The following is a 7,587-nucleotide window of genomic DNA, read 5'->3' as shown; positions in this document are numbered from 1 at the left end:
ACCCAATTAATGACACCACCCTGTGGCATCTCTCCACTCCAGTTATGTTGAAAGCTGCCCCCTTTTGTTTCCAAAATATTAAAGCACTTTCATACCTTCTTTCAGGATCACTTCCATCAAGGGGAAATGGGTCTCAACTTGACAATTGTGTCCATTTTTATAAAGGCAGTTGGTGAACTGATTGAAGAAGTGAGAATGTGTGTCCCGTCTGCAGCCATTTTTGAACAAACTCACATCCCACCTTTAGCATTCGCTAATGCCATAAGTGTTCTGAGATTAGTAAGGGATTGGTTATGGTGGCATTAGGGAATATTTAAGGTAGAATGTGAGCTTTAAAGAAAAGGCTGCCCACCCCTGATCTGGAGCCTCGTCAGCATTTCACACCCAATGAGGTTTCCTTTGAAGTGCAACCATTGTGGTAAATGGAAACAATGGGCAGCCCATATAGTCAGTATTGCCTTAGACCAGTACACCACGGGAAAAGGCCCTTTGGCGATCATATCTGTGCTGATCTTGATAAACTGATCCCATCTACTTGCACATGGTCCATATCTCTCTAGTCTCTGTCTGTCCATGCATCTGTCTGAAAGCCTCTTAAATATTACCATTATATCTGGTTTCCTGGCAGTGCATTCTAGGTGCCTATCACTCTGTGCAAACAAATTGCCTAGCATGTCCCCTTTAAATGCTTCCCTCCCACATTAAACCTGTGCCCTCTATATTTTACAACAACTGTTATCAAATCCTAGAATCATAGAAAGCAGGTGTATAAAAAGGCTATTCAGCCCTTCGTGTCTGCACCGCCATTCACTGCGATCATGGCTAATCATGTGACCTCCTGCTTTCTCTCCCTATCCCTTGATCCCTTCAGACACAAGAGCCACATCCAACTTCCTTTTGCATAGATCTAACAAAATGGCCTCAGCAACTTTCTGTGGTCGTGAGTTCCACGAGTTCACAACTCTCTGATTTTTTTTTCTTTTCTCTTTTTTCTTTCTTTTTTTTAAAAATATGGAACACTTCACGAATTTGCGTGTCATCCTTGCGCAGGGGCCATGCTGATCTTCTCTGCATCGTTCCAATTTTAGTATATGTGCTGCCGAAGCGAGCACACAACTCTCTGATTGAACAAGTTTTTCATCATCTCATCATCATAAGGCAGTGACCCCCCCTTGATCTGGACTTCCCCAACATCAGCAACATTCTTCCTGCATCTGACCTGCCTCGTCCTGTCACAGTTTTATAGTCTCAGTGAGATTCCCCTCTCATTCTTCTCAAAGCCTAGTCTATCCGGTCTTTGTTCATACTTCAGTCCTGCCATCCTAAGGATCAGTGTGGTGAATCTTAGGTGCACACACTCCATAGCAGGTGTTTGTGGGGATGTGATGGGCGCACATTGGCTGCTCACTCTCCTGTGCAGAGTAATGCAGCTGGAGCATGCTGACAGCGTGGTCCTCGTCTCGCAGCTCAAGAGTAATTATCCTTCAGTCACCGAGCTGAGGCCTGTTTTGCTCTCCGCAGAGGCTGCCTGACCTGATAAGTGTTTCCAGTGTGGCTTTTCTTTTAAATTTCCCACTGCCTGGAGGATTTCACTTCTACATTACTACAGCTTTCCTGCCATATTAAAAGCGTGGATTTCTCGAACCCATTATTAGCAGGCACAGAAACCTGATTCCCTTTCTATGAATATATTCTGTGATAACAATGCAACCGATAGTTAATACAATTTACAAAGAGGGGTTTATAAAGGAGTCCATTTTAATTTAAATCTAATAACACATCGAGGTGAGTAAAATGAATTATACATAATTAAGGTAACCTTCAGAGTACAAAAGATGCATTTTTAGAATGATATTGTTTGCACATTACTTTGCTATTGGAATCTGAGGTTTAATGGCCCAGGGGGATTTTTTGTTGCCTTTATGGCTCACAGTTGGTGTTTTATCACAATTGTGACATTGCGATTTATCAATCAGTGGATGAACGTTTGTGTCTGAGTCAGAAATGTAAGGGTTTATGTCTCACTACTGTACTGTAATGAGCACAAAACCTCGGCATGTAACCCGGAGGATTATCCAAAAGACAGGAAACTGGTCAGAACAAAGGATTTTCGAGGTGCTTTATCTGGAGGGTCATTTAAGTACCCGGGAAGGAGGCAGGTCGAAAGCCTTTGCCCATGTCATTCAAAGCCAGATCTGAGCACAGGTAAAGGCAATTTCCCATTGGTCCTCCTCCTGACTCAAGGACACACGGGCCTACCTGGGCTGGCCCCCTATTGGCCGCTGGATAAAAACCCATCACATGGGCTAGTTCTCACTTTGTTCCCTTGAGCTCATCTCTGAGCTCCACTCCAAGTTGTGAGCCATGGGTAATGCTGGAGAACCGATTGCAAGGCGTGTGCTGGTAAAGGGTGGGAGCTGTTGGTGGTGAATAACCGGGGTAGGCTGTCATTGTAGATAAGAGTTAATTTGTACTTCTTTGTTAACTGGTGTGAGAGTACCGAATGGCAAAGAATTTGTTTCCTGAACACTTTCATGAAAATCACCCTAACATTCTTTAGATATAACCTATTTTTTAAAATTTCATGTCATATTTTAAGTCTACTTCAACATGTCATTCAATACTCCTTTTCTGCATTTGCACTTGGACTTCCTCCCTTTGATCTTGCTACAGTCAGTGACGAACATGGGGAAAGGGTTCACTAGGACATTGCAACCATGGAAAAGAGGTAACAGGGCATCAGGAATCTATCAACCATTGTTGGACACTGACATGAGGGGCATCAGATGCTGAGTCCAAATGAAGATCAGCAGCAAAACATTTTACGGTCAGTTGAACGAACGCAACGTGTCGGCGTCATTATGGGATTAAACGTGCTAAATGCAATAAATTGTGGCAGCTCACCACAAGGCAGGCGAACCAGTCCCGCTTGTAAGCCACGCGGCAGGGCAACCGTCCAAAATGGCGCCATCGGGGTTTTCCCTCCTTTCCAGCACGGGGCTCGGAAACCCGACCACGTGATGCCCGGGTGACGTCAGCTCCCTCCAGCGCGGTTCTCAGCCAGGTCCGGGCTGGGAGTATAAGTGCAGCCCAGCAGCCTGCAATAAACTAGTCTGCTCACTGAGCTCAACCCGTCTGGTTGTGTGTGTTATTGCAGGAGCTACAATTGGTGAACCCGACTGGTTCATGAGTGAGCCTGAGATCAGATCTACAGCCATTAAACTGCCTGAATTCTGGGTTCATGAGCTGGAGACCTGGTTCGGCCACGCAGAGGCCCAGTTTCACCTCAGCCAGATTTCGTCCGACACGAACAAATTCTGCCATGTGGTTGCTGCCCTGGACCAGGCCACCGCCAGACACGTGCTGCACCTAGTTCAGCATCCAGCCATCGAGGACAAATATGAGACCATCAAGTGAGTGCTTACCGGGTCCCTCGGACTATCCAGACACGAGCATGCCTCTCGGGTGCTGCACCTCGACGTCCTGGGGGAACAGGTCCCCGATGGAACTGATGGATGAGATGCTCACGCTCATGGGTGAGCACACCAATTGCCCACTTTTCGAGTGCATCTTCCTCGAACATAGGCCCAGGGACATCCGTCCGCTGCTGGTTCAAGAGAGCTTCAACGACCCGAGGAAGGTCGCCCAGAAGGCCCAAGAGCTATGGCTCGCATGATTCTCGGAAGGCTCAGTGGTCCAGGGTCATGAGGCACCGGCACGATCACCCCAAGCCCACCCCTAGCACTGCGGTAGAGCACCCGGCCCCTGCAGGGACCCCCAAGAGCATAACCAAGGCCACAGTATCCGCTTCAGGCCTCTGTTTCTACCACTAGCGTTGGGGAGCCAAGGCTTGGAAGTGTCGTCAGCCCTGCTTGTTCCAGGGAAACAACCAGGCTGGCTGCTGTTAATGGCTGCGGTGGCTGGCCAAGGACACAGCCTTCTCTACCTGCGGGACTCAGTCAGTGGCCGGTGGTTCCTCATTGACACTGGAGCTCAAATTAGCATCATCCATCAAATCCAGGAACCGACCTCGTGGACCTCCCCTCCGTGCAGCCAACGCAATGGCAATCCGGACATATGGAGACAAGACAGTCCACTTGCAGATCGGCCAACGGAATTTCACGTGGAGGTTCACTGTCTCGTCCCTCCCAACTGCCATCCTGGGTGCAGACTTCCTCCTCCCACACGGGCTTCTGGTGGACATTTGAGGTAGGCACCTGGTGGACTCCCATACCTTCCAGACCATTCGCCTTGATGCCTCCTGCTCAGAGCAACCACAGATGGCCATGATCAGCATGCCCAGAGACGAGTTCCAGCGAATCCTGGACGAGTTCCCGATACTCCTCAAGCCACAGTTCTCCACTGCCTCGCTGTGCCACGAGGTGTTCCACCACATCCCCACCCAGGGCCTGCCGGTTCATGCCAAGGCATGTCGGCTCCTGCCTGACAAGCTCCAGGTAGCAAAGGAGGAGTTTTTGCACCTGTTGGAGCTGGGGATCATTCAGCAGTCTGACAGCCCATGGACCTCGCTCCTCCACCTGGTCCCGAAAGCCTCCAGCGGCTGGCGTCCCTGCAGAGACTATTGATGGCTCAACAAGGCAACTGTTCCTGACTGTTACCCCATCCCTCACATCCAAGACTTTACGGCCAACCTGCACGGCGTGATCCTGGGCATCCGCTATCCAAGGAAGATCTGCAGGCATAATCAGCTGAGCTGGTCTATGGTGCACCCCTGACACTACCTGGTGAGTTCATCAACACACCTCACAATCCCCAGCGGTCGCCACATGAACTACTTCCTCACCTCAGGGCACGCTTGGACTCCTTTGAACCCCCACTGCCGCCCAGGCATGGTATCCGCCCATCTCGTTTTCCTGGCGAACTGCTTACCGCGGAGAACATTTTCATTCGGCGGGGCCCGACTGCGGCACCTCTGCAGTGACCATATGAGGGTCCGTACAGCGTTCCGGTTCGACGTTCATGCTGGATATGGGCGGCAAGTGGGAGCTGTTTACCATGGACAGGCTGAAGCCAGCGCACCTCGATGTCACTGAGCCCGTGGTCGTTGCCCAGCCCAAGAGCAAAACCGCCCAGCAAAAAAGGACATTGGCACCAGTTCTGGGGGGGGGGGGGGGGGGAGGCTGTGTGGTGGCTTACCACAAGGCAGACGAACTGGCCCCACTTGTAAGCCACGCAGCGGGGCAGCCAGCCAAAATGGCGCCGTCAGGGGTTTCCCTTCTTTCCAGCACGGGGCTTGGAAACCCACGCTGGGGGACCACGTGATGCCCAGGTGACGTCAGCACCCTCCAGCGCGGTTCTCAGCCAGGTCTGGACTGGGAGTATAAAGGCAGTCCAGCAGCCTGCAATAAACTAGTCTGCTCACTGAGTGGTTGCGTGTGTTATTGCAGGAGCAGAGTAGCCGCCGCTACAAGAAGTTAATTTAATGTTTATCCAACTTACTACGTGATACAGCAAATCTGAAATTATCTTTGTGTTCAGCTTGATGTTGTTATCATAATACCCAATTTTTTTTCAGGAAGCAAACCTTTTGAAAAAAGTTGTTGTCCAGTGCTTTCGGCGATTAAACAGCATCTGATGTGTATAGTGTGTGCGTGCGCGGGCGTGCGTGTGTGTGTGTGTGTGTGTGTGTGTGTGTGTGTGTGTGTGTGTGTGTGTGTGTGTGTGTGTGTGCGTGTGTGTGTGTGTGCGTGTGTGTGTGTGTGTGTGTGTGTGTGTGTGTGTGTGTGTGTGTGTGTGTGTGTTTTCCCTGTAACGAATTCCTTGACATGTAAATAAAGACTGGAGTATAGTAATTATGTGACCAGGACTTGTTGCTTCTCGAACCCTTTGAACTTGTTCTCACCGTGACACAGCATCCACAGACCTTTGTGTTTCACTCTGTGCATTTTGTGGCGATACATTGGATGGTGTGATAGTGCATCCCATGCAGCTTCAGCCATCTGGATTCAATCCTACCTGCCAGTGGTGCCTATGTGAAGTTTGCACATTCACCATGTGGGCTTCCACTGGCACCTTTGTTTCCTCTCACATCCTAAAAGCCCTCAGGTATGTTGCTTAATTTGCCTCTATAAATTGCCTCCCAGGTGTATGTGAGTGGTAGAACCTTTGTGGCTTTGATGGGAATGCTTGTAGAATAAAATGGGATTGGCATATGATCAGTATAAATGGGTGCTCCATGGTCAGGGGAGACTCGATGAGCTGAAAAACCTCTGCTGCATGACACTCTGGCTCTGAGGAAAGGAATGGACTTCCACCTCATTTCCCAGAATCTACTTCCGCACCAAGCCGGTTAGTCACCAGCAAATTGGGAATACTGGAGGGAGGAACCTCTTATCTAGAGAGTAGAGAGGTGTGAAGCTTACCATTTCGTGGAATGCACAGGGGATGCAGGAGGAGCAAGCTCAACACAAGAAGTTGGATGGAAGAGGGACCACTTGCTGAGAAGGCAAGTTGCTGCTGGATGAAAAGACCAAATCGTTCCTCAACAGGGCAAAATGAGTAGACACAAATATTTTGTTGGAAAGTTTGTGTGTTTATTAAACACAAAATCTTATCAAATATTAAATGGTGCTGCTGGAAGCAGAAGAGGATTTCTTTTCTCAGTGTATTTCGGAGAAGTGGGGGTGCGATGTGAAGGGTACACTGATGGGAATGTGGTGGACTCTGAGATTGTTGACGCAGGGTCGCACAGCAGCTTGTACACACCACCTTGTACTCAAGCAGACAAAGGTCGCCCATTTCTCTCACCTGTGAGAAAGCAGCATTGCGAACTCAAACTCGGTCTCAAAACTTCCAAAATAACTGAACAAACGTGAAGGAAATGTTGCTAAATGTTCAATGATTTTGATTTGGTGAGCTCCGTAAAAAGACCAATGTTTCAAGACAATTTTGATTTCTTTGCAAGCTTCCTGTGAGAGATTTGAGAATGATGCAATCAAAATATCTAAATATTACCATTTAGTGCAGTAATGAGAAAATATGTGGGACCATTTAGACTCAGGGTGATTTCACTTCAGTTTAGAAAGAAACACTTTAGTTAAACCTGCATCGCACTCTCCTGCATCACACCTCAAGTCTCACACCTCCTGTGCCTCACTTCCTACATTACACCTCAAGGATCTCATGTCCTGTCACATTTATTACATCACACCAAAGATATCCCATTTCCAATGTTTCACTTGCTACATCACACGAGAGGTGTCACACATCCTGTCCCACACGCCCTACATCCCACCAGAGATGTCACATGTTTGTGTCACATGGCCTACATCCTACCAGAGATGTCACATGTCTGTGTCACATGGCCTACATCCCACCAGAGATGTCACACGTCTGTGTCACATGGCCTACATCCCACCAGAGATGTCATACTTCCTGTGTCACACCTCTTACATCACACCAGAGGTGTCACACTTCCTGCGTCACACGTCCTATATTACACTTCCTGTCCACACATATCTCACCTCTCATTGGTTGTATGTGATCATTGGTCACAATACAAACTGAACATGATGATGTGTGACACGACCACTTTTACAGTCAATACCTCTTGGTCCCCTCCTCACT

At 48.7% G+C, this 7,587-nt stretch overlaps 1 non-coding gene across 1 annotated transcript; it reads right to left on the bottom strand.

Moving 5' to 3' along the window:
- Positions 1 to 1,005: 1,005 nt before the first annotated feature.
- Positions 1,006 to 1,112, bottom strand: LOC138762527 (U6 spliceosomal RNA). Its single transcript, XR_011356935.1, has one exon. It is a non-coding gene; the product is annotated as a U6 spliceosomal RNA (small nuclear RNA).
- Positions 1,113 to 7,587: the final 6,475 nt, after the last annotated feature.

This window comes from Narcine bancroftii, chromosome 4 (genome assembly GCF_036971445.1).
Source record: "Narcine bancroftii isolate sNarBan1 chromosome 4, sNarBan1.hap1, whole genome shotgun sequence".
Taxonomy (NCBI): domain Eukaryota; kingdom Metazoa; phylum Chordata; class Chondrichthyes; order Torpediniformes; family Narcinidae; genus Narcine; species Narcine bancroftii.
This window is presented reverse-complemented; position numbering and strand designations above follow the sequence as displayed.